The 27,584-nt window shown below is 35.6% G+C and overlaps 2 pseudogenes; both read right to left on the minus strand.

Moving 5' to 3' along the window:
• Positions 1-953: 953 nt before the first annotated feature.
• LOC132366295 (cytochrome b-like) lies at positions 954-2,138 on the minus strand (annotated as a pseudogene).
• A 524-nt stretch (positions 2,139-2,662) lies between these two features.
• Positions 2,663-27,584, minus strand: part of LOC132366296 (NADH-ubiquinone oxidoreductase chain 5-like) — a 65,351-nt pseudogene continuing 40,429 nt past the window's right edge.

Here is a 27,584-nt window from a genome sequence, read left to right on the forward strand (position 1 = left end):
TCTAAGTAGTTAATTGGTATGATGGGGGTGTTTTGAGGCTGATCTGTTTTGATGGGTGTTTGTTTTAGACGAGGCGGGGAGACTGGAATGCTATGTCTATTGTACATATGTACACAATATAATATTGTTATGTCCTATAACCACTGACTGAATTGCACACCATGGATTGTTGCTGCTGGTAAATAACTTTTCAGTTGAAGTCCAGCTACAATTTGCTTGACTGTGTTAAGACCTTTTAAGGTCATAGCTGAATCCAAACATCCCCCCTAAAACTTAAAAAATACCAAATGCATGAAATCACAGTTATGTGTGAGCATGGGCTGATTAGTCATTAGTCTATTGAGATGTCTTATTTAAGGGAAAGAGTGGGCAATTTTAGGTGAGATGACCCTGAAGTAAGAACCAGATGTCTGGTAAAGTTCATCAGTAGTATACCCTACAAGTTATGGGCCCGGAGTGAGAAGAGGGACACCTGCCGAGCAGGTTGATGGTTTCATGCGGCCTGGTGATTAAGCTCGTGATCTAATGGACCGGATATGCATGTTGACTGGAATTGATTTGACTTAATGTGCTATGTACGATTAATAATCTGTATGTACTATGTAATACTAATAATAAAATGTACATGCTTATAAGCATGGGGTAGATAATGTAATGCACGATTATACATATAATGTAATATGTACGTATGAGGTATATGTACTTATTAATGTGATAGTACAAGTATGCACGATGTACATAATAGTTTGTGATAAAATGGACTGTTTTGATACTGACACAGTTCTTAATAATTTTGTAAATGTCTTATATTTTCAGGGAATAGTTTAAGTAGAATTTCAGCTTTGGGCGCTGGCGGTGAAGCTTTGGGCTTCTTCCTTGAGTCTTAGGGAGGTGTGTTGTCCTCCTCTTCTGGTTTACAAGACCAGGGTAATGTGATATATTACAAAGACTCTTCATTTCAGGGAATTATTTTCGATGATGCTAGTTACTGGCATTAGCACTAGAATTAAAAGAAAGTATAAAATAGATGCGAGTCGTCCGATAATGATGAAGGGGTGTTCTACAGGTTGCCCTCCAATCCATGTTAGTATTAGTAGGTCTGCCACTAGCACTCAAAATAAAAACTGGCTAAGAGGTCGGAATAGTATGCTTCTCTGTTTGGATGTGTGGAGTATTGGGATAAATGCTAGAATTAGGACTGAGAGTAATAGGGCTAAGACTCCTAGTTTGTTAGGGATTGTTCGTAGAATTGCATATGTGAATAGAAAGTACCACTCTGGTTTAATGTGTGGTGGTGTGTTGAGTGGATTTGCTGGGGTATAGTTGTCAGGGTCTCCTAGCAAGTTGGGTGAAAATAGGACTAGTATTAGTGAGGCTAGGATTAGTAGTAGGGCACCCAGGATGTCTTTGATTGTGGAATAGGGATGGAATGGAATTTTGTCTGTGTCAGATGGGATTCCTGTGGGGTTGCTGGATCCTGTTTCATGGAGGAATAGTAGGTGGACAGTTGCAAGTGCTGTAATGATGAAGGGGAGAATAAAATGAAAAGCAAAGAATGGTGTGAGTGTTGCTTTGTTTACAGAAAAGCCGCCTCAGATCCGTTCGACAAGAGTGGTTCTGGTGTATGGGATTGCTGAGAGCAGGTTTGTAATAACTGTTGCCCCTCAGAATGATATTTGCCCTCATGGTAGTACATAGCCTATGAATGCAGTAGCTATGACTGTAAGCAGTAGAATAATTCCAATGTTTCATATTTCTTGAAAGGTATAGGACCCATAATATAGGCCACGTCCTATGTGAATGTAAAGGCAGATAAAGAATATGGAAGCTCCATTTGCATGCGTGTATCGAATGATTCACCCTTAGTTAATGTCTTGACAGATGGTTGCTACTGATGAGAAGGCAGTTGTTGTATCTGGTGTGTAGTGTACTGCTAGTATTAGGCCTGTTAGGATTTGTAGGATCAGGCAAATGCCTAGTAGAGAGCCAAAGTTCCATCATGATGAGATGTTTGATGGGGTTGGGAGGTCAATAAATGTATTGTTGATGATTTTTGTTAGTGGGTGAGTTTTTCGGATGTTGGTCGTTGATATTCTTACAGTTGAATGACAACGATGATTTTTCATGTCATCGATCATGGTTGGGACCCGTGTGAGAATGATGATGACATATATTGTATTTATTTTAGGTGTTATTTTTGTGATCAGTTCTGTGGGGGGTTCTTCAAAACCTTCACCTATTTATGGGGACTTTGGGTTGATTGTGAGTGGTGGTGTTGGGTGCGGGATCGTGTTGAGCTTTGGTGGTTCATTTTTAGGTTTGATAGTGTTTTCGATTTTTTTGGGAGGAATATTAGCTGTGTTTGATTATACGACGGCTATGGCAACTGAGACGTACACTGAGCTTTGGGTTTCTAATAAGACTGTTTTGGGGGCATTTCCTTCAGGGTTGATAATAGAGTTTTTGATGGTATTTTATATTTTAAAGGATGAGGAGGTGGAAGTTGTGTTTAAGTTCAATGGGTTGGGAGATTGAGTTATTTATGATACTGGTGACTCTGGCTTTTTTGGTGAGGAGGCTATAGGGATTGCGGCATGATATAGTTATGGTAGTTGGTTGGTGATTGTTACTGGCTGGTCGCAGTTTATTGGTGTTGTGGTTATCATGGAGATAACTCGTGGTAATTAAATAAAAACATGCTAAGGGTGAGAGTAATGAGGAATGATAGGAAGTATAGTTTAATAAGGCCTTTTTGGCTTGAGATTAGCGTGGAGCATTTTAGTTGAATAAGGGATGTGGTTTTTGGTAGAATGTTTTCTAGTCAGATTAAGTCTAAAAGGGAGGATGCCGATTTTTGGTTTATTAATAGGCTTAGGTAAGGAGGTAGACGGTGCATGATGGTGGGGAAATATCCTAAGAGACTAGAGAATTTAAGGGAATTTGAGGGGTAGATGAATTTTAAGTTTTGTGTGTTAAGGTTAATTTTGAGTGTTAGTAGGAAGCCTAGGGTGGTTACTGCAAGGGCAGTTAGTTCTAGATGTAAGGGTATGGTTATTAGGGGGACTCTGGTTGGGGGGATGTTGTTGGAGATAATGAATCCAGCAGACACGTCCAATTAGTAGGTGTTTGATGGGGTTAATTAAGAGGGGGTCGTTTTCATTGACGGGGGTTCGGGGAGAGAAGCAGGGTTGGCCTAATAGAACGAAGAAGATGATGCGGGTGCTATAGGCAGCTGTGAGGGAGGTGGCAATTAGAGTTATTAACAGGGCTCAGGCGTTGGTATAAGACGTGTCGGCGGCTTCAATGATCAAGTCTTTAGAATAGAAACCGGTGAGGAAAGGCATTCCTGTCAATGCCAGACACTCGATAATAAGGGCTGTTGTGGTGAAGGGTAAAGCCTTGAATAGCCCTCCTGTTTTTCGAGTATCTTGTTCATTGTTCAAGCTGTGGACAATGGATCCGGAGCACATGAATAGCATGGCTTTAAAAAAAGCATGTGTGCAGATGTGCAAGAATGCTGGATAGGGTTTGTTGATGCTGATTGTTACCATTGTTCAGCCTAATTGGCCTGAAGTGGAGAAAGTGATAATTTTTTTAATATCATTTTGGGTGAGAGCGCATGTAGCTGTGACAAGGGCGGTGAGGGCTCCTAAGCATAGCGCTGTTGTTTGAATAAGTTTGTTATTTTCTGTTAAGGGGTAAAATATGATAAGTAGGAAGACTACTGCCACATCTATTGTGCTTGAGTGGAGCAGGGCTGATACAGGGGTGGGGCCCTCCATTGCTGAGGGGAGCCAGGGGTGAAGTCCAAATCGGGCTGATTTTCCGGCTGCAGCTAGTACGAGTCCTATAAGGGGGAGGTCTGAGGGACTTTGGTCGAGTATAAAAATTTGTCGCAGGTCTCATGTGTTTGAGTTAAACAGGAATCACGCTATTGATATAATGAACCTGGTATCTCCAATGCGGTTATATAAGATTGCTTGAAGAGCAGCTCTGTTTGCGTCTGCTTCTCCATACCATCACTCAATGAGTAGGAAGGCTATCATTCCAACCCCCTCCCATCCAATGAAAATTTGGAAGAGTTTATTGGCAGTAACAAGGATTAGTGATGAGGAAGAGGAGTAGGTACTTGAAGAACTGATTAATGTAAGGATCTAAGTGTATGTACCATATTGAGAACTCCATAATGGACCATGTACCAAATAATGCTACTGGTACGAATATTATTGAGAAATCTATTTTGAAGCTAAGTGTTGATTTAGGGGTTTGAATAGTGACTCAGTGTCAGTTTGAAATGATGATTTCTTGGCCTGTGTGGAGGAATATTATTTTTGGAACTAGGCTGGTAATAAAAGCACGTGAGACAGTATTTTTTACATATGATGGATATTTATCACTTTTGTAGAAATTTGTGTTAGTTATTATAATCGGGATGATTAGTATCAGTAGTGTGACCAGGGCAAAAGAGGGAAATAGGTTTACTACTTTTATTTGGAGTTGCTCCAATTTTTTGGATCCTAAGACCAATGGATAACGACTATCCTTTAAAAGCTTGAAGAAGCCATACTGTTAGGCATGGGGGCATGAATTAGCAGTTCTTGCGATACTTTCTCGGTAAATAAGAAGTCTCAGTCTTCTGTTACTAGATTGACAATATAGTGGGTTTTTTAAAACTATATTTACAATACAGGGGGCCCAGGATGATTTTGGGGTTTAACGACAGGAATAGGAGGGGTAGAATGTGGAGGGCTATAAGGGCCTTTTCTCGTGTGAAGGAGGGTGTAATATTATTAATGTGGTGTGTGTATTTACCGCGTTGTGTCATAATTAATATGTATATAGAATATAGGGCTGTAATTACAAGGTTAGTTCCTATTAAGATAATGGTGAGATTTGATCATGAGAAGGTTGTTATAGCTACGAATAGTTCCCCAATTAGATTGATGGTTTGGGGTAGGGCTAAGTTTGTCAGGCTTGCCAGTAGTCACCAAGTGGCTATTAGTGGGAGGAGGGTTTGTAGGCCTCGGGCTAAAATTATAGTTCAGCTATGGACTCGCTCGTAGTTTGAGTTTGCTAGGCAGAATAATATAGATGATGTGAGGCCATGGGCGATTATTAGAGTGGTGGCTCCTATGTAACTTCAAGGAGTCTGGATGAGGATAGCTGCAATAACAAGTGCTATGTGGCTGACAGAAGAGTATGCGATAAGTGATTTTAGGTCTGTTTGGCGCAGACAGATTGAACTGGTTATGATTATCCCTCCTAAGGAGAGCATAAGAAAAGGGTATGCTATGAATTCTGTCAGGCACTACCTATGGTAGTGTGTAAAACACTGGCTTCAGTTACTGGGTATGCAAATACAAATCTGGAATAAAAATATACCCCTGGCAATATACTGGTGATACCTACTAGTATCACCTGGAGCCATGGGTAATAGGACAGCTCTGGGCCGACTCTTAACTCCTCTGTTGTGGAACGAATGTTTGTTTCCCCCCAGAAATTAATATGTTGAAACCCTAACCCCCAGTGTGATGGTATTAGGAGGTGGGCCCTTGGGAAGTAGTTAGGTTTGGATGAGGTCATAAAGATGGATGGCTCCCATGATGGGATTAGTCCGCTTATAAGAAAGGGAAGAGACACCAGAGCTTCTGCTTTTTGCCGTGCTAGAATCTAGGAAGAGGGAAGTTGTCTGTAGCCAAGACTGTAATCTACCAGCACCTTGATCTAGGACTTCGCGGACTCCAGAACTGTGGAGAATAGATGTCTGTTGTTTAAGCGCCCTAGTCTGTAGTATTTCATTATAGCAGCCACACTAAGACATTCTTAGTGGGTGACCCACGGCTGTCCTTCTTCTGTCTCTTACGTTTCTGTTGAAAAACAGAACAATCGTTACCACATTTCAAGCTTTTAAGTGCCTTAGATTAGCGGGATGCTTTTCTATGCACCAATTGTTTCAATGATAAATGCATCTACACCACTCATCTCATGTACAGGAGAGACTTCTTTGAAAGAATGAATACAGGCATCCACTCACGAGTTCCAGTATATTTCTGAAGTTGGAAAAAGATTCTTTTGAGATATTCAGCATGCCCGCTTTGATTTTTCCTCTTTAAACCCACAAAAATTTTTATAACATAGAGCCCCAAATTGAAATTTAATTTTCCAGTTATCTAAAACCCATCTTAAACTGTACTGTTAATCCATTGTCTATCACCTGTATTGCTAAAAAATATATACCAGATAATTATTGTTGTTATCTAATTCTTCTGGGTGCCATATAATTACTGTTATTATCTAATTCTTCTGTCCATTAAGCATATTTACCTCTTCCTTCTTTGGTCAAAGTACAGCCCTTAAACAGTGGCAATATAGCTGTTTTCCAAATTAACTGTTGCTACTCCACTCTTGAGCTACCATCTTTAGATCATGTGCTGGTTTGGCATCCTCAGATACTGATCATAGGAAAGGAACTATTTAGCTTTGGGGTTAGTTAACTCCTCAGGGGTATCTAATGTAGGACTCAAAGTCATGCCAGTTACCTGTTTATAAATGCAATATCTATTCCCAAGTGTAACCCCTGTAACAATGTCCTAAACATACCATATCCATTTGACAAGGTAACCCTTCTTTGTATTTCCTTTTCTATTGAAATGCTATTGTGACATAAACCATGACATGATGGGTATTATCTCAAATAATTTTCTGTTCTTCTGGTAATAAAAGTAGTTTCAACTAAAGCCAAAAAATAATCCACTAATTGTCTTTCAAAGGGTATATATGATAAGAATATGTAATTAATTTTCTAGTCCAAAATCTTAGCAGTCAGCATGATGTTGAGTTACTGACACTTTTAATATCATTCAAACATTTAGGTCCTAAGAAGGGTGATCAACTGTCCTGATTTGTCTGGACTGTATAAGTTTAGCACTGAAAGTCTTGAATGCCAGGAAAACCCACCCTAAGCTATAAAAGGTTTCAGTAGTCACTGTAGAAGGCTGAGGAAAAGTATAAAACCCATATGATGGGCCAAATATAGGGACTGAAAGAAACACTGTTTTTGGTGTCAAATGGGTATGGTATAGATTATATAACTTCCATAATCACAGCCACTGCTTTTACCTGACTGCTGATATTGGTAACCATGATTTACAACTCACAATAATAAATAATCCATTGTTGAATCATTCGAAATGATGTGATTTAAGTGTGATATGATCACTTGTGGAGTAATTGTTGTGCCTTTTATTGCAATACTGCTAGTTTTATTTATAATATTGTGAATGTTGTGACAATGTTTTCTGAGAGTTCAGATAATGAATATGCGGATGATTACAATACCAATGCCAGCAAGACTCAAATATCACCGACAAAGAAGGTTAACAACTGGGTCATTTTATTGGCAATGGAAGGACACATACAACGGCATTAGGACCAAAACAGAGCATACTGTATGATGTGCAAAAAAGAATTCAAAATTGGGCAGAGTGGAGAAGGAGGTATAAAATCACATAAAGGAGACCGAATCTCACAAGTCTTGGATGATACAGGCACGTTCTTCTAAAGCAATGGAAACGTTTATTGTTTCCCCAAATGCTCAGTCCAAAATAGTGAGCACTGAATTAGCTTGGACATACCCCATGAGTGAACATGCGTTATCATAGTGCTCTTTTCATTGCTTCCTTAAACAGGATAGAGTTGTATTTCCTGAGTCAAAGATCGTAACTATAATGTCCTATGGGCAAGCAAAAGAAGAAATTTTGATAACAGATGTGTTGGTGTCTTATTGTATCATACTTGGATGAATAGTGTCCCTGAAAATTCGTATCTTTCCAAAACCTCAAAATATGAACCTCTTCGGAAGTAGCCTTTGCCTATGTAATCAGGTTAATTTAATCAAGTTAAAATTGGGTGTATTGGATTAGAGCAGGCCCTGAATCAAATGACTGGTGTCCTTATAAGAATGCCATGTGATGACAGGCAGAGATTAGAATGATGCATTTATAAATCAAGGAAAACCAGGGATTGTCGACAAACAACAGGAGCTAGGAAGAGGCAAGGAAGGATTATTTCCTAGAGCCTGCAAAGGCAGCATGGTGCTGTCAGTGCCTTGGTTTTGAACTTCTAACCTCCAGAACAGTGAGAGAATAAATTTCTGTACTATTAAGCCACTCTGTATACTGTTATTTGTTATGGTAGCCATAGGAAACTAATACAGTATAGAGCTCATTCTGTCAGATCTTACCACCTATCATGCTTTCTAGGATGTATAAAGTGATGTGTTGAATCGAAGCATCCAAAAATGTTCTAACTCTTAGATACTTTCACTTCAGAAAAATGTAGTTTCAAATGAAATCCTTGTTTCTGTGAAGATTTTAGTGAAACCACAGAAAGCATAAATCAAAATATTGCTAATATCTTTTCAAAATACAAACTAGACTTTATTTACCTCTCTCCATATTTGGCAGACAGTGAAAACATAAATTTTGGCAAGTTCCATTCCATTTATAAATTTCATATCAGGGACAATGAAAAAATCTTACCTGCTTAATGTCTTATACATGTAAAAAATACTGCTAACTAGGGGTGTGGTTTTCTCACCTGTGATATTGAGACTTTTGTAATGTAAGTCATGGATAAATGTGGTATGTTTAGTAATGTTCCCCAAAGATACCCCGGTCCTAATCCCTGGAATCTGTGAATGTTACCCTATATGGCAAAGGAATTTTGTAGTTGTGATTATTAATCTTGTGATGGTGAGATTATTCTGGATTAGCCAATTAGGCTCATTAAACGTAATCACAAGTGTCCTCCTAGATGTGTTTCTACAAGAAGGCTTTCATTGTTGTGCGCTATAAAAAAGTGCTAAAATGTTGGCCTGCTGCATGGAAATGTTGTTCTAGAAATATCTGTAAAGTGTAGGAAAAATAAAATTTCCTTCTCTAATTTGGAAATGCAGTGAGGATGAGAATAGAGATTACAAGATTATAATAAAATAGAAAGTTGCATGCTGTTTCCCTAAAATGTCTGAGAATTTTTGAGTCCATAAGTCTAGAAAAGAATGAACTAACAGCGTCTAAATTGACCAGTATTATATGTAGGCTGTGACAAAAATTCAAACTGTGGGAAAAAATCAATTTTTTTGGAATAACATTGTTTCAGAATATTTTTTTAATCACCAGAAAAGAGACAAGTTAAACGGGACTTTTCAATTTCTTTACTAAAACTAATTTACATAGAATGCAAATTAAATTTCACAAGATCAACCTCCTCTGTGCTTTAAAATAATTTTCCCTGAGAAAGAAAGGTTTAACTTTTTAAATAATATCCAATGTGCTTACGAATTTTTAAAAATGCTAGAATTTCAGACTTAGTCTATATAATGAGTTTATAGGTACAAACGGCCTGATTGGCAAGCAGCTGATGATCTACCAAAATAAGTCTGTGGATACAAAGTGGGCATTTTTGGAGTACTGAACACTAATTTCTTAATCTAAAAATCTGCTCTTGCTAGTAAATTGAATTCCTAAGTATTTCATGTTCAAGTGTGTTTTTGAGATTATTTATTTATTTTTATTTATGGCTGTGTTGGGTCTTCGTTTCTGTGCGAGGGCTTTCTCCAGTTGTGGCAAGTGGGGGCCACTCTTCATCGTGGTGAGCGGGCCTCTCACTATCGCGGCCTCTCTTGTTGCGGAGCACAGGCTCCAGACGCGCAGGCTCAGTAGTTGTGGCACACGGGCCCAGTTGCTCCGCGGCATGTGGGATCTTCCCAGACCAGGGCTCGAACCCGTGTCCCCTGCATTGGCAGGCAAACTCTCAACCACTGCGCCACCAGGGAAGCCCCCAAGTGTGTTTTTGAGATTATTTAGCTTGATGTTATCACATTAGATTGACATCAGGACTCGGTAGACTGTGAGCTTCATAAGGGCAGAGCTGCAAGTCAGTCAGTCAATTTTACATTTGACTATACTCAGTTTACCACTACTGTAAGTTTCTTTAAAAAGAAAATGGAATAGACATTTACCTGCTAAATGTCCTTCACACCTATACACTATTTTGACAGTGTTATTTGCTACCAAAAAAAAAAAAAGGGTGCAGGCAATTCAGAGAAGTATTATTTGAAAAATGAACTAAGTAAAATTATCTAGTATAATACAGGGGAGAAAGAAACTTATAGTGGCTGACAGACTCTAAGGCTGCTATGTTGCCCACCTCCCACTAATTCTCACCCCTTGACTGTGGATGGCACTTGTGACTTGCTTTTATTTTTTATTAAGACTTTCCTTTTTTTAAGAGCAGTTAAAGGTTCACAGAAAAATTGAAGGGAAGGTACAGAGATTTCCCCTCTACCCGCTGCCCCTACACATGCACAGCCTCCCCTATTATCCCCATCCTCCACCAGAGTTGTATATTTGTTACAAATGATGAACCTATATTGACACATCATTATCACCCAAAGCCTGTAGTTTACATTATGGTTCACTCTTGGTGTTGTACATTCCATGGGTTTGGACACCTCTATAATGACATGTCTCCATCATTATGATATCATACAGGGTATTTTCACTGTCCTAAATAAAAAGCCTCTGTGTTCCACCTCTTCATCCCTCCCCTCTACCCCCAGTTGCTAGCAAGCAATGATCTCTTGATTGTCTCTATAGTTTTGCCTTTTCTAAAATGTCAGAGTTGGAATCATACAGTATGTAGCCTTTTCGGATTGGCTTCTTTCACTCAGTAATACGCACTTAAATTTCCTCTATGCCTTTTCATGGCTTAATAGCTCACTTCTTTTTAGTGCTGAATAATATTCCATTGTCTTTGTATAATACAGTTTACTAATCCAGTCACCTACTGAAGGAAATCTTGTTGGCTTCCAAGTTTTGACAATTATAAATAAAGCTGCTATAAACATCCATGTGCAGATTTTTGTGTGGACAGGCGTTTTGGACTCCTTTGGGTAAATAGCAAGGATTGCAATTGCTGGATCTTGTGGTAAGATTAGGTGTTTAGTTTTGTAGGAAACTGCCAAACTCTTCCAAAGTGGCTGCGTCATTTTCCATTTCTACCAGCAATGAAGGAGAGTTCCTGTATTTCCACATTCTCACCAGCATTTGGTACTGTCATTGTGCCAGATTTTGGCCATTCTAATAGATGTATAGTAGTATCTCATTATTGTTTTAATTTGCATTTCTTTGATATGATTTGGAGCATCTTTTCATATGATTATTTTCCATCTGTGTATCTTCTTTGTTGAGGTGTCTGTTAAGGTCTTTGGCCCATTTTTGTTAGGATTATTTGATTTCTTATCACTGAGTTTTGAGTTCTTTGTGTATTTTCAATAAATGCCCTTTATCAGATATATTTTTTTGCAAACATTTTCTCTCAGTCTGTACCTCATCTTCTATTCTTTTGACATGTCTTTCACAGAGCAGAAGTTTTTAACTTTAATGAAGTCTAACTCCTCCTTTTTTATTTCATGAATTGTGCCTTTGGCATTTTATCTAAAAAGTCATTACCATGCCAAAGGTCATTTAGGTTTTCTTCTCTGTTATCTTACGTAGTTTCATAGCTTTGCCTCTTAGATTTAGGTCTGTGATCCATTTTGACTTAAGTTTTGTGAAGGGTGTAAGGTCTGTATGCAGATTTACTTACATGTTTATTTTTGCATGTGACTATCTAGTTATTCCAGCACTATTTGTTGAAGAAACTATCTTTTTTCTAATGTGTTGCCTTTGTTCCTTTGTCAAAGATCAGTTGACCATATCTATGTAGGCCAATTTCTGGACTCTCTGTTCTGTTCCATCAATCTATTTGTTTACTCTTTTGCCAGTACCACATTGTCTTGACTACCATAGATCTTGAGTAAGTCTTGAACTTGGGTAGCATCAGTCCTCCAACTATGTTCTTCTCCTTCAATACTGTGTTGGCTCGTATGGGTCTTTTGCCTCTCCATATAAGCTTTAACATCAATTTGTCAATTTCCACAAAATAACTAGCTGGTATTTTGTTTTGGATTACATTGATCTGTAGATCAAATTGGGAAGAACTGACAACACTGAGTCTTCCTATTCACGAAAATGGAATTTGTCTCCATTTATTCAGTTTTTCTTTTTGTTCATCAGAGTTTTGTAGTTTTGCTCATATAGATCTTGAGTTATACCTAAGAATTCAATTTTCAGGGGTGCATTGTATTTTAAATTTCCAACCCCACTTGTTCCTTGCTAATAAATAGGAAAGTGATTGGCTTTTTTATATTAATCTTGTATGCCACCACCTCACTAGAATTGCTCATTAGTTCCAGGAAGTTTTTTGTTGAATTTATTTTGGATTTTCTACATAGGCGATCACGTCATACGCAATCAAAGACAGTTTCATTTCTTCCTTCCCAATCTAACTTTTATTTCCTTTTATTGACTTATTATATTAACAAGGACTTCTAGTATGATGTTTAAAAGTAGTGGTAAGTGGGGACATCCTTGAATTGTACCTGATCTTAGTACGTGAGTTTCAGGTTTCCCACCAGTAAGTATGTTATTAGCTGTAGATTTTTTCATATGTATTCTCTGTGAAGTTGAGATAATTTCCTTCTATTCTTAGATTACTGAAAGTTTTTATCATGAATGAGTGTTGGATTTTGTCAAATGTTTCCTGCATCTATTGATATGATTATGTGATTTTGCTTTTTTTAGCCTATTTATGTGATGGATTTTATTAACTGATTTTCAAATCTTGAACCTGCCTTCCACAGCTGGGTTAAATCTTATTTGATCATGGTGGAGAATTCTTTTTATACGTTATTGGATTCGATTTGCTAATTGACTATTCTAAGGATTTTCCCATTTGTGATGAGCAGTGTACCTCATCCAGAATAATCAGCTACACACTGAAATTCATATGATTAACCAGAATTTGTAACTCAATCTTAGCTTGATCTACCAATTGAGAATCAACATTATATCATCAACATTATATGTGTGTGTGTGTGTGTGTGTGTGTGTGTGTGTGTGTGTGTGTATGATTGTCTGTACTTCCAGTTTAATCAAGTATATGTCTCATCTCTAGGCTCTGGCAATAAGCCTGAGAATTTAAATATCCCTATGTAAACAGAATATTATAAACTCTAAAAGTATATTTGAGTTTGTCTCACGTGATTGTGCATTGGTTCTGGCTCCCCCCCACCCCAATTTTCTTCTTTTCTTAAAAAAATTTGAAGTAGTTATTGAAAAGAAAGTGTTAGCCAAATTGAACACAGAATACTGATATGCCTTAGTTTCTTACACAGTTTGAATAAACCACACATTTGGAAGAACTGATGCTATTGAAGGCAACACTCCATATAATCTTCTGTAGTCTGAAGTTAACCAGGGGACTTCCCTGGTGGTGCAGTGGTTAAGAATCCGCCTGCCAATGCAGGGGACACAGGTTCAAGCCCTGGTCTGGTAAGATCCCACATGCCGCGGAGCAACTAAGCCCGTGTGCCACAACTACTGAGCCTGTGTGCCACAATTACAGAAGCCCGTGTGCCTAGAACCCATGCTCCACAACAAGAGAAGCCACCACAATGAGAAGCACGTGCACTGCAACAAAGAGTAGCCCCCGCTCACCACAACTAGAGAAAGTCCTTGTGCGGCAATGAAGACCCAATGCAGACAAAAATAAATAAATGAAAATAAATAAGTTTATTTTTTTTTTAAAGTTAAAGAAAATAAATAAAGTTAACCAGGATCCATCACCTTTTCTCCAATAGCCATACTGGACTATTAAAAAAAAAATTGTGGGTACTGATAGACTCGCATCTAATATATCCTTAATGAAAGCTGAAATTTATTGATACTCTCCAAGGTATCTGATATTGCTTTAAATTAACCATTTGAGTGTGTTGAGGTAACTGTAAAAGTTCTTATTTGGCATACAAATTAAAAAAGTACGAACAGATTTGAAAACAGTTCAACAGCAGATTTGAATGATATCCCTTTTCCAATGGTTTGGAAAAGGACATAGTCTCCCATTCAAACATCTCTCCCATTACAATAATATACTCTGGTGGGTGAGACAGCAATCAGAGATAACATTTGTTCTTAAATTCTTTAAGTCTTACTCATACTTTGGAGTCTATTATAGTTGCATCACCATACCCTATTAACATAATTCTATTGCCCTGTAGGTTTTGATTAGTGGGTTTAGTTATGACAGTACTTTCTTCACCAGTGTCCAGAAATCCCAGTAAAATTTCTTCACAATACCTAGTCCGTTTTATTAAGGCAAATGGACTTTGGTCCCCTGCTGGGGTTGTACTAAGAGATCCTAGCCATCCACTCAAATTATAACATCTCCTTTGCTTCACACCTTTTAATTGGCACTGTTTGGAAGGTACTGTAGATCCCTCCTTTGTGTTATTATCACTTTTTAAAATTAATCAAGGCTATAGCAAATTGAGTAAATTCATTGTGGTCTTTGTGCAGTATTAGGGGTTGAGAGTAGCCAACCACCTATGTTTTACAGCGATCCATTAAATTTTTAATAGCTACTCCATCTATCTCCTCCTTTTTTTATGTCATTTTAAATTATCTGAACACTTCTACCTAGTTTAATTGTCCCAAGGATATTTCATCCGTTTAATTTGTATTGTTTACTTGCTCCTTAAATTGTAACTATTTTCCCATTATTCAACCCCATCCTGTGGAAGCTCAGCAAGGATGTACTCCACAACATCTGTCACATCTCTCTGCCTTATGTGACTTTATTCTGACAATAGGGTCACATAAGGAGTCCAAGCAATTGGAAACTCTTTTCTCACAGCATCTAACATCACTTGGGTCAAAGGAATAGAATTAAGGAATACTTCAGTATCATCATAAAATTAATCCATATGTTATGTGTTTGCATCTTCCACATTTCAGCAGCCTCAGAAACAGTATTCCATTTAATAGCTTAGGATGGATTTGGACAATTTCTTTCTTAGGCTATATCTCTACTTTATCTCACTCAACAGGTTGGGAGTTTGTCTGGCTATATTTCCTGCAAAAGTTGAGATCAATGAAGATCCTGAGTAAAACCAAATATGCCTTTTCATTTGGTAACATCTAATACAAGGGAAATAGCTCCCTGACCACCAATGATCTATTTCAATAATGTCTTAAAAGTAATGTACTAACAGTGTTACACAAAGTGACTTGACTATTTGAATCAATATTCCCATCTTTTAGGTGTCTCTTAATTCCTGTCTCCTATAATCTATATTTTCCTTTCAGTGATTTATTATTGGACGATGGCCACATGTTATTTAAAAAAATATGCCTACCTCTCTTTGGTGTCATGTGTGTCCTTTGAACACACAGATTCATGGGCCATAATTTGAGGGCCTTGGCAGCCTTGAGATCTTTATCAGTTACTTTTGTTTTCTCCAAAGCAACCAAAAAAGTACCATATTAAGGCGCTGACTTCCTCCTTCTTTGAATTTTTAAAGATCTGTTTAGCTAGTCCCCTCTGTTGTGGATCTACCACCTCTGATTCCCACGGATAAATGTTCCTTCCTTTGAGCTGTCACAGTGATTGAGTGAGGACCTCAAAGCAGAGGTGGTCAGGAAGCCATCCTGCCTTTGCAGATTCTCCATTCTGCCATGCCTCATCCTTCTTTTTCCTAAACCAAGCCTTAGCAATTACTTACATTATAGAGTCAAGTGTATTACAAATAACCTGCGTACAGTGCCAGCCGTAGCAATTAAACAATCAGAGAATTGAAAGAACATCCATAGGGTAAACTCATTAATGGTGTTAATAAAGAAAACGTCCAAGCACAGCCTTTAGCGATTTTTCTCAGTTATACAGAATATGCTTCATTTTCAAACTATGTGATAAGTCTTGATGTCAGGGGAGTCAAAGCACAAGTTGACTGCGGGGTTTCCCATATTCCGCTGGTAAAGTACCAAAAACCAGGCTGTGTAACCAGTTAAAGAAGGTCTAAACCATTAATTAATACATTTTTGTAAACAGTGGAGACAAGAGTAGAGAGTTGTCTCCAGGGGAATTGTGAACTTTAAACAGGACATTAAAAGGACTAGCTAGCACAATTTATTTTTATCTTGGCCAAGGGTTAGAACCAGATTTTCAAGCATTATCAAACTTAAGCATGGAGCTACCCCAGACCAGCTTGAAGGCAAATCTATGTTTATGTACCTTTTCCTAACTTGCAAAGATGTTTTATTTGTCATAAAAGAATGTTAAATTTTGTCAAATGCTTTTTTCTACATGTATTGAAATAATTAGTTTTACTCCTTTATTTAGTGGCATGGGGACTCAAATCGATTTTTAAAAATTTTTATTAATAGACCTTATTTCTTAAGCAGTAATGAGTTTACAGGAAAGTGAACAGAAAGTACAGAGAGTTCCTATACGCTCCATCTCTTGCCACCGAGTTTCCCACAGTAGCATACATCTTGCACTGCTATGCTACATTTGTTACAAGTGATGATCCAACATTGATACATCATAATTAAAATCCATGGTTTAAATTAGGGTTTATTCTTTGTGTTTCATAGTTTTATGGGTTTTGCCAAATGCATAATATCACGTATTCACCATTATGGTATCATACCGAATAGTTTCACTGCCTTAATAATCTCCTAAACTTGACCTATTCATTCAACTTAACCTCTACTCCAACACCCACCCCAAACCATGGGAAACTGTTCTTTTTACTGTTTACATTTTACAGAATGCCATATAGCTGGAATCATACAATATGAAGCCTTTTCGGACTGGATTCTTCCACTTAGCAATATGCATTAAAGGTCCCTCCATGTCTTTTCGTGGCTTTAAAGCTCATCTGTTTTTATCACTGAATAATAGGGCATTCTGTGGACATGCCACAGTTTGCTTATCCATTCACCTATTGAAGGACACCTTGGATACTTGAATTGCTTGGTTGCTTCTAAGCTTTGGTATTGTGAGTAAAGCTGCTATAAACATTTGTATGCAGGACATAAGTTTCTTGGTTTGTTTTGGACATAAGTTTGCAACTTATTTGGGTAAACATCTAGGAGTACAGTTGATGGATCATACGGTAAGATTATGTTTGTTTGTAAGAAACTGCCAAACTGTCTTCCAAAGTGACTGTGCCATTTTGCATTCCCATCAGCAGCATATGAGAGTTCCTGTTGCTCCACACCCTCACCAGCATTGTGTTGTCAGTGTTCTGGATTTCGACCATCCCAATAGTATAATAGTATCTCACTGATGTTTTAATTTGCATGTTCCTGATGACCTATGTTGTGGAGCATCTTTTCACATGCTTATTTTCCACCTGTATATCTTCTTTGTTGAGCTCTCTGTTAGTCTTTGGCCCATTTATTAATCAGATTGTTTACTTATTGTTGATTTTTAAGAGTTCTTTGTATCTTCTGAATATAAGACTGATTGATGTTTTATGTTAAACAAACTTGCATTTCTGGGATAAACTCCACTGGGTCAAAATATATTATTCTTTTTATATATTGTTGGATTTTATTTGGTAATATTTTATTAAGGAACTCGCATTGACATTCATGAAATTATTAGTATGAAGTTCATTTTTTGTGATGTCTTTTCCTGGTTTTGTGACCAGAGGAATCTTAGCAAAATGAAATGTGTTGGGAAGTACTTCCTACTCATCTATTTCTGGAATGTATTCATCTTGGCTTAGTCTTTGTTCTTAAATATCTGATACAATTCAACAATGAAGCAATTTAATATTGGAGTTTTCTTCGTGGGAAGATTTCAATTATGATTTCAATTTCTTTAATATATATAGGAGAATTAAGATTTTTCTATTTATTTTATCAGTTTTGGTAATTTATGTCTCTCAGGAATTTATCTTCTTCATTTAAGCTGTCAATAGTATTGGTGTAAAGTTGTTCTAATATTCTCTTATACTTTTAATTTCTGTAGGATCTTTAGTGGGGCCCACTGTTTCATTCTTGGCACTGATAGGTTTGTTCTCACTCCTTTTTTCTTAATCATTCAGTCTAGGAGACTGTCAATCTTGTTGATGTTTTCTAACAAAGAGCTTTGGACTTTAAAAATTTTTCTCTATTCATCTGTTTTATATTTTATTAATTTCTAATCTTGTCTTTATTTTCTATCACTCTACTTATTTGAGTTAATTTCCTGACTTCTTAAGGTGGGAGATTAGATAATTAATTTTAGACTCTTTTCTTCTTTTTCAATAGAAATATTTAAAGTTATACATTTCTCTTTAAATGCTTTAAATTTTCATGTTTTTTATGATCACCTAGTTCAAAATATTTTCTAATTTTCATAATTATTTTTTATTTTTACCTGTGAGATATTTAAATGTGATTTGTCAGACTTCCAAATATTTGGTGGCTTTTCTGGATGTTATATTTATATTGCTTTCTAATTTAATTTTATCATAGTCAGAAAAGTTTCCTTGGGAGATTCATTATTTGATTTTGAAATCTACTGAGACTTATTTTATGGTGCAGCATATTGAATGTGTTATATCTACTTTGAAAAAAATGCATATTCTGCAGTTATTGGATGTAGTGTTCTTTAAATGTCAATTTGACTAAAGTAGTTAATGTTGTCAATCAGATGTTCTATATCCTTACTCATTATTTTTATCAAGCTTCTCTATCAATAACTGACAGAAATGTATTAAGGTCTCCAACCATTATTGTGGATTTGTTGATTTCTCCCGTAAGAACTGTCAATTTTTGCTTCATATACTTTAAAGCCCTGTTATTAGGTGATATACATTCATAATTCAGAAAAGTATATTTAATGTGGTATGAATTTTGGAAACAATGGTCAAAACATTCTGCACATATTTATCAATTTACCTATTATCTATCTACCTATATGAATATACATACACACATACGTGGAGAAAATGTGTATAGAAGAATGCACAAAGTATTTGAAAAAGGACAAGAAGAAGGAAGATGGCAAGTAAAACATGCAATTTAGGAGAATTTTTTAATTGAAATTTTACCATACTTACATTGTAATAATGATAGAATATGCTATAATACTAGTATTTAGAATTTAAATTATTTTAAATATTTTAAAATTATTTCAGTTGATAAATATATATATCCTTACTCTCATATAAATATTCAGACACCTGCACATGCAGTATGTACACACACACACACACACACCCACATTGTAATAAGAAGGCAAAATTGAATGTTATTTATTTATTTACCTGAAGAGATGTGGTTTCAAATTAGGAAGGATTAGTGTCTGCATTTTGGTTTGTTTCTATTGTTGCATATTTTAATTACTGTTAATGGTAAGATAATACAACTATTCTTAAAAATTAAATAATCATAAAAACTCATTTAGAAATATTTATTGGGTACCAGGCAATCTTCTGAATGATTTGTATTGTCTTACGAAAATAATTTTAGGAATAAAGAAATGCATTTAGGATAATTGTGTAACTTTTCCCTGTCTTGTATATTTTACCATGCCAAAAGAATAGAAGAAATACTTGTATTTTTCTCAAATATAAATTTTCTTCTTTATTGTAAAACTGAATCAATGTCATAGTCATACAAAACAATATTGATCTCTCCAAACTAGCTAAAATTGCCATTCTGAACAGCAAATAAATATGGCTTATGTTTTCCTAAGAGACTTGGAACTTTCCCTTAGCTAAATAAGTAGCTCATAATTTGAAGATGGCATTTTATTGGGGAAAAAAAAAGTAGTATAAAGTCTCTTGCTATATATAGTTTTGCTTGGTAATTTTGAGTTTATTCTAATATGTGTGTACCTGAATTTACTATTTATATTAAAATTCCAAATACCCTCAAAGGAGCAAAAGCTAGAAAAAAATGTTTCTATGTCAAAATATACATGAAACAATTTAAATATTATTCATACCACTGCACTGGATTCATTTCATATTGGAAATCATCTTGATTGTTTAAAAATAAACTGAAAAATTGGATTAAATGGATTTTGAGTTAATGTCAATGCTCAAAGCAAAATGACCACATCTGAAGGACAGTATCACAACTACTGCAAATAGTAAAAATGTATAAATTTGGTATCCATTATTTTTGTAGAATACTAATGTAAACTAGCATATAATCTTTACTTTGATTAATGCAAATATGTTAATATTTGGATTCATTTATGAATTCAACTCAGTAGAATTAAATACATGTTGAACATCTACAATGTACAAAAACTAGGCTAAATACTACAAAATATAGAGCTGAGCAATTATAATAAATATTAAATATAACGATAAGCACAGTCAATGGCATTAGATACTCAAACTGCTATAGATTTTTGGAGGAAGGGAAAAATCACATGAAGTTTGATGGGTCCAGAAATTCTTCAGTGTTAAAGAAATGATGGAGGGAGAAAGGAAACAAGAGGGGATGAGGATAAAGAAGAGAGCAGAAAGATTCCTACTCTGCCAGGATATTTCTTTCTTTATTAATATTCAGAAAAAACCTGAATTGTTGGTACTTTACACTTCGTTTGAGAGATGAAGCTTGAAGAATTGAAATAACCTCCTTTCCACGATTCCATTGGTTGAGATGTTTGGAAACTTACAGGGGATCCCACACGTATTCCTCTTCTAAAATCCAGGACAATTTACAAGCTATCTAGTTTTCTGTGTTCTTCTGTTTCTTCTGAAACAAACCCCAAATAGTCAAGCTATTTCTGAGACTGTCTAGGGAGTGGAACAATTACCTATCAATAAACATTCTTATTTCCATCAGACACAGATACACAGCCTCTTCTACCACTGTGCACCCTTTTTTGAAAGAGTTTTACAGATATCCCCTTGAGCCACTTTGAAAGGATAAAAAGATACAAATCAGAACAGGGTATTTTAAAGTTGGTGTTTCTGATGCTTTTTTACACCCTTTCAGAAGATAGCTGTGGTAGGCAGCCTCTAAGATGGGGGGCAGTGATTCCCACCCTTTGATATTCATGCCCTGTGTAATCCTCTTCCCTTCATGTGGGCTGAATTTACCAACTCCTTTCTTAGAGAACTGGCAAAAGTGATGATGTGTCACTTCTGAGATCAGGTAATGAGAATGTAACTTCAGTTACCCTGAGGAAAACCAGATGCCACATCATGAAGCATCCCTTCATGATGCATTATCCCTTAAGGGAGCATGAGGAGGCCCACAGGGCAAGGGACTGAGGCCTGCCAACACCCATATCAATGAGCTTGTAAATTGGATCCCTCCCCGCAGTGAGCCTTCAGATGAGACTGCAGCCTCAGCTAAGAGCTAGACTGAAACCTCAAGAGAGACCAAATTCAGAGGCACCCAGATCAGTTGTGACCAGATCTAGACCCAACAGAATCTGTGGCTAATAAATATGTTATTTTTAAATATCTAAATTTTGAGATATTTTGGTACACAGCAATAGATAAACAGTACAGTAACAAAAAACATCTCTAGACACTCCCACTCTTTCATGTCTTAATGACACAACAATCTTCCCTCCAATCCAAGTGTCCCAAATTGTCATAGAGCATCTAAACCTTCTGAACTCAAATAGCATTTGATGTATTCAGTTACCCACATTAGGTAACCAAAGTCAGGAGTAACCATTGGAAATAAATTTGAAATGAATCAAAATATATGAGAAAAAAATATACTATCTTGGGGTTAAGAATGTAATTTGAGAAAATGTTTTGTTTTTATGCATACTTTGTGGAAGGACACAGATAATTTAGTTCTTAGTGACCCAGAAAATTTCATTAAAAATCAAAACACTTTAAATGATAATATTACACAGGTCTAGTACTTTTTCTCTTAGTATCATTCATGTGCTTTTTTTTCAATTACATAGTAGATGTTGGGATATTTGATATGTTATTGGTAGTGTATATTAACACAATTTAATACAGAATTTGAATTTTGTACAGTGGTGTATTTTATACTGAATATGGTATATGATAATACCAAATATAGATGAGACATACATCTATAAGCTTTGGAAAAGAATAGAATTGTTAAATATGTTAATGTACTCATCCATTACTTTTACATCAAGTTCATTTCATCTTTTAATTATTCTGTGTCCTGAGTATTTTACAAGGCATTACACCAAGGTCTAAAGCATGTTTTGACTTCCATTTGGAGACATCAAAGGTCACTTTGTTCACCTTCTTCCTGAATCCAATTCTCCAAGACAAGGAAATGAGATGAGAAATAGAAAATAATAAAATTGATGAAATTAGGACAAAGCACACAGAAAGAAAGAAAAAAAAAACTAAACACGGAGTAAAGTTGCCAACAGCGGAAATTATTGGACCAGAGCAGTAAAGAGAGACAGAGAGAAAATTGTCTCTGTGTATCTAGGTCAGAGTGAGAGGAGCACAGAGAATTACAAATTCAGTGTCACTTTCTCAGAGGCCATTGCAAGGTGTCCTTGATTGAAATAGCAATGTCTGGAAAAACAAACAAGGAGATGTCCTTAAACCATATTTATCACAGAGGTTTGTAAGGGGGAAAGGGGCTGGGAAGGGCCCATCGTACATACTGTCCTTGAAAGAAGCATGCTTTTAGGAGGCAGGATGAAGCAGCTTTGGGGAGCATGCAGCCCTGCAATTTTCAATCTTGTCTGCTAAAAAAAAAAAAAAAGAAAATGCCATGTCAGCATACAATAAGTCTGTGTAGGAAGATTGAGAACCAAGAGGACTGCTTGCTACCTCAAGGGCAGAGAAATTTAGAAACCACAGGAAAAAAAATGTTCAAGCTGGGCTATTACAGCTCATGGACCTTTCCCCTTAAAATCACGTCTACAAAAAGCTGGACCACGGAGAACAGTCTCCATTCAGGGATGAGTGAAATCTAGAAAGGATTGAGCAAAGACACTCCAAAACAAATGACCTGGAGTGGACGAACAAAAGATGAATTATATCACAAAGTAGATCAAATCTTAAAAATCAACAATGGAAACAAAGAACAGTGAAAGATATGGCCCCTCTGAAATAATTGCCCAAAAAAGCAATGACAAGGTAACATATAGAGATGAAAAGTGAGCAAACTGGTTCCAGAAAATAAGTGAAAAGGAAAAAGAAAATATGTAATGAAAATTCAAATAATATTAGCCAATAAAGCGGTCATTGGTCAAAGGTTTGAAAATATACAAAATCAAATTAGAAACAAAGACTGTAAAGAAAGAGAAAGATAATGAGCAATATGCAAAACAGCATGTAACAAATCAGTGTTTTTAGAGGATAGAATAAATAAACCTAGAAAAAATTCATATATATAATCAAAGAAAGAAATTATTTTAAAAGGAAGACCTGTATTATCACCTTAAATAGTCCACAGTGTCCCAAAGATTATCAATACCAGGCCAATCCTGGTGAAGTTATAGAACTTCAATAACAAATAGTAAAATTCTAAGGGAATTTAGGTAAAAGATCAAGTCACTTAAAAAAAGGACAAAAAAATAGAGCTCATTGCAGACTTGTAATTAACACCATTCAGTACTAAAAACTGTGGGGCAAATGTCTACAGTGTTATCAGGGCTATGTTAGAAAGCATGACTCAAATATTTTATACTCTATATGTGCCAATAATTCAGTAATTTAGAAGAGGGCCTCTGGGTCAGTATGGCTGAGTTAAAATTCTTGGTCCACCAGCTATAGCTATGTGAACTTGAACAAGTCACTTAAGTTCTCAATATCTCAGTTTCCTCATCTCTAAAATGCAGACAATAGTCTTTTTTGCAAAAAAGTTACTTCTAGAATTTAATTAGTTAATACTTTTAAAAGACTTAGTATGAAGTCAGGTGAGTATTATACATATGTTAAATAGTTAAGGAGCATTAAAATTAATAAAGCAAGAACTCTCTGGAAAAATACCAGGAACTTCTACTTATCTATTAGCCAATAATAGATTAAATAGTTTCAATAAAATCAAGTATATAGGAGAAATAAATAATGTATTTATGGTAGGATACAAAGAAAAAGATACATGTTTATGTACTCATATATACTGAACGCATAGAATACACTGCGCAAAATATAAAGGCAGTAACACTATCAGCTCTTTTGTAGTATCTGGTAAAAATGTTCAGATGAAAAATTAATACTATTATGCACCTAGCTTACAAGAAAAAGGAAAAAAATGGAAACAAAGGAAAACATTGAGTTTATAAAATAATTAAAAGAACAACAAAACATAAAAAAGGAATGGAGAAGAAAATAACTTTAAAAGATAAAAGCAAGCAAAAATTTATAAAATAGAAATCAGAAAAATGGCAAAGATTAAGCACAAATGATATTAGAAAAATGAATGGCAAAATATAAAAGACTTATTTTTGACCACTTCTCTCAGCTCCATATGAATTAATTTGAAAAGCTGGATTGGAAAAACTGTGTCCAAAAGAGATGGAACTCTAAAAGAACAATTCTAAGGAACTGTTTGAGAAAATTGTTAAGGAACTATTCTTCAAAACTCTATGTCCAGATCTTTTACAGGTGTACTCTTTTTCATTAGGAAACAAACAGCTCCAATTATATTTAAAGAAAGGGGGAGGGGCAAAATAGGGTTATGGGATTAAGAGAAACAAACTACTACGTATAAAATAGATAAGCAACAAGGATATATTGTACAGCACAGGGAATTATAGCCATTATGTTCTGATAACTATTAATGGAGTTTCACCTGTAAAAATATTGAATCACTATGCTGTAGATGTGAAATATAACATTATAAATCAATTAATCTATGATCTAGATGAATTAACTAATTCATCTAGATCATAGAAAAAGGAAAAATTTGTAAAATGGTTTTCAGAAAAGTAGGAAAATACTGTCACCAAAAACTTAAAAATGGCAAAGAATAAATTGAAGAAAATTACTGACCAATATTACTTAAGAATATGAGTCCAGTAATGCTAAATGAAAAATGTATTAATACATAAGTACCATCAACTGATTGAATTTTATCTAAGGAATGTAAAAATTCTTCAGTATTAGGACATTTATTAGATTCACTGATTCAAAGGAAAAGAAAATTAACTCACGAGGTGCTTTTCTGCATGAGGTAATGAAAACAAACACAATCAATATAGACACTCCACCTAAAATAAGGGTAAGATTTGGGAAAATAGTTTGTGATGTCTTTAAAAAACAATTGGGCAGTATATAAGAAATACAAATACATTATTTCAGCTTAATATTATCATTGCAGACTCTAAAAACATAATTATTTTGAATATTCTTGATAGTACTAGGTAGTCCAATTACACATGCAGTATATAAATAAGAACACTTTGGGCAGATGGTGTTGTTGTATTTGTCCAAAACTCTGGAGACTCAACCAGAATATGGTTAGAAATGATAAGAAACTGTATTAAAATGGTTAGCTACACAAGTAATAAAGTCAATCATTTGTGTACTGTAACAGAGAAAATCTAACAAGAAAAAAGATTTCATTTGCAACATTTCCTTAAAGAAAGAAAAGAGAGGGAGGGAGGAAGGAAGAGAAAAAGACAATAGATAATATATGGTGGATGTGCTTAGGAATTGCAGATCTACAAAGGAAACTTGAAATATTTGTGTAAGACAAAAAATAAGACTTGAGTAAGTGGAATCATAAATTGTTTTTTTTTTTTTTTTTTTTGTCTCTTTTAACATTCTTTATTTTAAAGTCTATTTTATCTGATATGAGTATAGCTACTCCAGCTTTCTTTTGATTTCCATTTGCATGGAATATCTTTTTCCATCCCCTCACTTTCAGTCTGTATGTGTCCCTAGGTCTAAAGTGGGTCTCTTGTAGACAGCATATATATGGGTCTTGTTTTTGTATCCATTCAGCCAGTCTATGTCTTTTGGTTGGGGCATTTAATCCATTCACGTTTAAGGTAATTATCGATATGTATGTTCCTATGACCATTTTCTTAATTGTTTTGGGTTTGTTTTTGTAGGTCCTTTTCTTCTCTTGTGTTTCCCACTTAGAGAAGTTCCTTTAGCATTTGTTGTAGAGCTGGTTTGGTGGTGCTGAATTCTCTTAGCTTTTGCTTGTCTGTAAAGCTTTTGATTTCTCCATCAAATCTAAATGAGATCCTTGCCGGGTAGAGTAATCTTGGTTGTAGGTTCTTCCCTTTCATCACTTTAAGTCTATCATGCCACTCCCTTCTGGCTTGCAGAGTTTCTGCTGAGAAATCAGCTGTTAACCTTATGGGAGTTCCCTTGTATGTTATTTGTCGTTTTTCCCTTGCTGCTTTCAATAATTTTTCTTTGTCTTTAATTTTTGCCACTTTGATTACTATGTGTCTCGGCGTGTTTCTCCTTGGGTTTATTCTGTATGGGACTCTCTGCGCTTCCTGGACTTGGGTGGCTATTTCCTTTCCCATGTTAGGGAAGTTTTCGACTATAATCTCTTCAAATATTTTCTCTGGTCCTTTCTCTCTCTCTTCTCCTTCTGGGACCCCTATAATGCGAATGTTGTTGCGTTTAATGTTGTCCCAGAGGTCTCTTAAGCTGTCTTCATTTCTTTTCATTCTTTTTTCTTTAGTCTGTTCCGCAGCAGTGAATTCCACCATTCTGTCTTCCAGGTCACTTATCCGTTCTTCTGCCTCAGTTATTCTGCTATTGATTCCTTCTAGTGTAGTTTTCATTTCAGTTATTGTATTGGTCATCTCTGTTTGTTTGTTCTTTAATTCTTCTAGGTCTTTGTTAATCATTTCTTGCATCCTCTCAATCTTTGCCTCCATTCTTATTCCGAGGTCCTGGATCATCTTCACTATCATTATTCTGAATTCTTTTTCTGGAAGGTTGCCTATCTCCACTTCATTTAGTTGTTTTTCTGGGGTTTTTTCTTGTTCCTTCATCTGGTACATAGCCCTCTGCCTTTTCATCTTCTCTATCTTTCTGTAACTGTGGTTTTTGGTCCACAGGCTGCAGGATTGTAGTTTTTCTTGCTTCTGCTGTCTGCCTGTCTGGTGGTTGAGGCTCCATAAATTGTTTTTGATTATAAGTCTTTCATATTTAAGTATGTCATTTCTCCCCTCAATTAATCTGAAATGTATGTATCATAGTTTCTGGAACTCAACAGTTCTAATGTTAAAATTCTTAACAAAAAATATATATTTTTTAAAAAGGCCAGGATGGTCTAAAGAGAAAATGAGTAAAGGGTAAGTAATCTCATCAGATAACTGAAAGATATTTAAAGCTTTAATAATTGAAACAGCTTCATATTGGTGCAAAAAAATCTACAGACATTAATGGTACCAATTAGAAAATTAAGAAGTAAACACGAACAAGTATGGGAACATAACATATGATAAACTGCCATTCCCAGTTAGTGAAGAAAATACAGATACTCTGTAAATGTTGGATACATGGCTAGCCATTAGAAAGAAATAATGCTGCTTTTTAATTCCTCTTGAAACAAACATTAACTGCAAATGAATCAAAGATTTAAATATTTAAAATGGAATCTATAACAGTACTAGAATAAAACAATATATTTTTAAAAGATTCTTAGTTGAGGAAGTCCTTTATAAGCAAAAATTTAAAAATTTAGATGAAAAGATGCCATGTATGAAGTAAAAAAGAGAAATAATATTCATCCATGTAATTGTAG

Source organism: Balaenoptera ricei, chromosome 5 (genome assembly GCF_028023285.1).
Source record: "Balaenoptera ricei isolate mBalRic1 chromosome 5, mBalRic1.hap2, whole genome shotgun sequence".
Classification (NCBI taxonomy): domain Eukaryota; kingdom Metazoa; phylum Chordata; class Mammalia; order Artiodactyla; family Balaenopteridae; genus Balaenoptera; species Balaenoptera ricei.